Source organism: Xenia sp. Carnegie-2017, unplaced genomic scaffold (genome assembly GCF_021976095.1).
Source record: "Xenia sp. Carnegie-2017 unplaced genomic scaffold, XeniaSp_v1 HiC_scaffold_14, whole genome shotgun sequence".
In the NCBI taxonomy this organism is placed as follows: domain Eukaryota; kingdom Metazoa; phylum Cnidaria; class Anthozoa; order Malacalcyonacea; family Xeniidae; genus Xenia; species Xenia sp. Carnegie-2017.
Window position 1 is genome coordinate 2,774,588 of NW_025813447.1, and position 4,415 is coordinate 2,779,002.

A 4,415-nucleotide genomic window follows, 5' to 3' on the forward strand; every position below is an offset into this window, starting at 1 on the left:
AGAACCGGAATTCTTAACTTAAATATATAAGATTATATTACGCGCATTCGTGTCATCCGACTTTGTCGATGATTTTCTATCATTTATTTTTTTGTGCCACCTCCAGATTTTGGATATATTTTAGACAATAGAATATCTACAATATGGCCAAGTTTAAAAATTTCTACCGTGTAGTTTTTATTTATAAGGCTTTGTTTGTTAAAGAACCGGATTCTTAACTTAATATATAAGATTATATTACGCGCATTCGTGTCATCCGACTTTGTCGATGATTTTCTATCATTTATTTTTGTGCCACCTCCAGATTTTGGATATATTTTAGACAATATAATTATCTATATTCTGGCCAAGTTTAAAAATTCTACCGTGTAGTTTTTATTTATAGGCCTTTGTTTGAAAAATTACATGGATATAGGAAGTTAATTATATAAGATTATATTACGCGCATTCGTGTCATCCGACTTTGTCGATGATTTTCTATCATTTATTTTTGTGCCACCTCCAGATTTTGGATATATTTTAGACAATATAATTATCTATATTCTGGCCAAGTTTAAAAATTCTACCGTGTAGTTTTTATTTATAGGCCTTTGTTTGAAAAATTACATGGATATAGGAAGTTAATTATATAAGATTATATTACGCGCATTCGTGTCATCCGACTTTGTCGATGATTTTCTATCATTTATTTTTTGTGCCACCTCCAGATTTTGGATATATTTTAGACAATATAATTATCTATATTCTGGCCAAGTTTAAAAAAATTCTACCGTGTAGTTTTTTATTTATAAGGCTTTGTTTGTTTTAGAACCGGAATTCTAAGCGTAATTATATAAGATCATATTACATGCATTCGTGTCATCCGACTTTGTCGATGATTTTCTATCATTTATTTTTTTGTGCCACCTCCAGATTTTGGATATATTTTAGACAATATAATTATCTATATTCTGGCCAAGTTTAAAAAAAATTCTACCGTGTAGTTTTTAAATTATAGGCTATTTAAGAGAAATGGAAAGTACACTGTAATATAAATCTTAGTGTTTTCTTCAATTTCTTGACTTTTATACATTTTTTCTGATGTTTAAGGACTGTAAAATAGTAATAAACAGTTAAGAATTATTTTTTACTGTTGTATTTGATGGAAAACGTGTTTTAAAGACGATTTTTTGATTTATCATTTTGAATGATAAATTTTAGTTGAATGTGGTGATGAATGTTGTGATGAATGTTGTGTTGAATGTGGTGCCCAATGTGGTGCCAATTTCACGGTAGTCTTTCAAGTGCATTTGATTGCCAAAATGTTTTAGTCAGTGCTTCACACACTGTTTATAAATTTGGATCTGCAGCTATTATTACCTAAGTGAAGATCTATTGATTGTCATGCTTTATTTTATCTCCATGTTTTTTTTATATTTTCACCATCATAAGTTGAACATTTGAGTTACCTTGCATGAGTCGTTTTTACTTAAAATATGTTCTTTAACAATTTTGGTTCATCATTGTTTTTGTTTTCTTGTAATTGATTTTATTTAGTATTTGTTAATATTGCAACTAAAATATTAACTCGTTTCAGTCTCCGCTTGCTGAAATCAAGATGGCTTCTAACCTTGAACATTTCAAACATTACAACTGAATGGTTGAAACCAATGAACTATTTAATCAAGTTACATTTGTTTCATCGTGTGCAATTCCTCTTTATGGATATCAAAGATATAGACAGTTATTCAAGAATGAAATAAAATATAGAATGTTTTCATTTGTTGATTTGACATACAGATTGGTTTGTTTACCTCCCAAAAGGAGGAAATTTGTTCACAGCGAACATAAATGCAGTCTTTACAATGTTTTTAGCTGTCTTGTCATAAATATCGAAAATGTTTAATGATTTATAATATTTTTAATTGTTTAACTAAATGAGTTTGTTTTTATGCTTCATTAGAAACTGATGGAAGCTTTGAATAATTTTGGTCAAAACGGCAGATAAATCCTGGGGATGGGGATGAAGCTTTCTATGTTTACAGATGTATACCATTGTGAATTTATAATTTCATTGCTATCACAATTTATAGATTAATATAAAAATTTTTGATGCTATGAGATGGTCTCATCAATGTGCAACAATTGAACTGGATTTCCAACTTCCTGAGAGATTCAACCTCACGCTAGGTAAGTTTTGCCAGTAAGCTTGGCAAAACTTACCTAGCGTGAGGTTGTAGTAATTCCTGTCAGTAGTAAATATGATGATTATGCCGAACCGGTAAATTTAATTTGGTAAGCCTTAGATCGAACTTGCACAGGCTAATGCAAACTCAGCTATGGACAAATTGTTGCTTTATTATGAATTGGAATTTTTTTGTCCTTTTTTTTTATTGACATTTTGGTCATGTTTAGATTCAAAAGAAGTTCCATGCAGCTGGTTATCGTGTTGATACAGACTTGGATCACGGATCAACACTAAGTAAGAAAGTTCGCAATGCACAACTTTCACAGTACAACTTCATTCTTGGTATGTGTTGTATAATTTAGGATATTTCATTTATATTTTTTTTATTGCATGCCAGATTTTATAAGTTCCCATGCAGAGTTTTATGTGTGCCAAAATTATAATTAAAAATTAGGGTGTATATACTTAACACTTCCTAAGTATTTTCTCTCTTAATTAATTCATGTTGTAATAGTGCACGTAAGTCACAAATGTAAACATATAAATAGACTCAAATTTGTAATAGTCGGAGAGATTGTGTAGATTGTTCATTGCTAATAAACTCCATAAAACAAACCGAATCAGAGTGCAGATCAATTTTCTGGACGAACTCAGTGAATTCTGCGACAGTATGAATAAGTCTTTTTAAATTATTTTTTATTTACTGTACAAATAAATAGAAATTAAAATGGTTTGGAACCACTGTTGGTGTTCAGAGTTTACTGACGTTTCCACAACATTAGTCAGGTTCGCCGTATCTGTTCTCTAGACGTCATGACACTTCCAACATTGAAACAAAATCAAGCATGGCAGAAGAGAAACGACGACGCCAGGTTGAAGATAGCTTAATGAAATTGAACGTAGTTGAAGCACCTAGCATACGCTCGAGAGTTTTGGATGAGGACTCGTCAACCACTGAAAACATGAATGAGTCCAAGCATGTTTACGACGATAAAGGCTCTTGCGAGGTAGGCTGTCGCGACATATCGAATTATCGATAAATATCGAATTATCGATAAATATCGGGGGTTTTTTAAATATCGGTTTATCGATATTGGTTTTTTCGGTATATCGATATATCAATGTACCGAAAATATCGAAAAAATATGAAAATATTCGTTGTTACGATATATATATAGTTATTATACATAGTTTTTAATTGTGTTTTGTTGGTTTTAATAGCTTTATAGCGGTTTTTAAATGGTTCTGTATACAATGTATTAGACAGACAATCTTGACCCAATCACACGTGCGGGGTAATTGTCGGCTAAGGTTCAATTTGATCTATTTATGAATCATTGCGAACAACACTACAAAAAAACCCCAAAAATATCCGAAAATATATCGTCATATCTATATTTTTTTCGAAGCGGGATTTATCAAGCACAAAAGGGACGACACTTATCAATGGTGAAGGATTGTCCCTGTATGAAATATCTAAGTTATAAGATTCGGCTATGAAATGCACACTAAACGGCAAAATATGACGGAAAGTGGGTTTAGGAGGAAGGTATGCGAAATATGTTCTATCGTATGCCAGCAAAAACAATGTAAATTTCTTGAAACAACGAAAATATAAAAATTCGATCTCTGCCACGAATATTTGTTAATTTGTGCAAAATTGCCATTTGACCATAGCTGGTGTATGGTAATTTCCTCAGTAAATATTAAACTCATGTAAATTTTTTCTCCCATGACCACCTAAAGTGAACTTTCGAAACACCATAAACACTACAGAATTGTTTGAAGATTGTTTTGGTGTCTGCTTATGAGAGGTTGTAAATAAGTTAATAGTAAGAGTATTGGCAGGGACCTAATAGCAGTGTCTGCTTTCGGGAGGTGTCCGTTAGTAGTAAAGTTCTGACTGATTTTGCTTATAGTTTCGTCTATAAAGTTTCTATAGGGTAACTAGTTTTTATAAATGAGAACAAGTAGTTGCGTTCTGTTTTTTGGCTTCTTCTGTGCTGCAGTGAGTGTTAATTCTGTTGAAAAGTGTTCGAATGTTGCTTATTTTGTGTTGTGTGGAATGATTACGGTTGAAATCAAGTATTTGGTCTGTAAGGGTATTTATGCCGTATACTTGTTTGTTAAGTCTTGTTGTGTTTTTTTTGTCTTTAGTGAAGGTTATCTTCTTTGTAGTATTTTTATGGTGTGTAGCATTTGTCCAGTTTTGGCTTTCTTGACTATGGCAAAGATATCGTCTTTATAT

The 4,415-nt window shown here is 31.6% G+C and overlaps 1 long non-coding RNA gene across 2 annotated transcripts; it reads left to right on the forward strand.

The window, feature by feature from the left end:
* Positions 1–2,212: 2,212 nt before the first annotated feature.
* On the forward strand, positions 2,213–3,009 carry LOC124435355. 2 transcript variants are annotated; one of them, XR_006945005.1, is made up of 3 exons: positions 2,213–2,274; positions 2,395–2,509; positions 2,976–3,009. It is a non-coding gene; the product is annotated as an uncharacterized LOC124435355 (long non-coding RNA). The 2 variants fall into 2 exon arrangements; XR_006945006.1 differs by lacking the exon at positions 2,976–3,009 and having other exon boundaries at positions 2,395–2,513.
* The last annotated feature ends 1,406 nt before the right edge of the window (positions 3,010–4,415 follow it).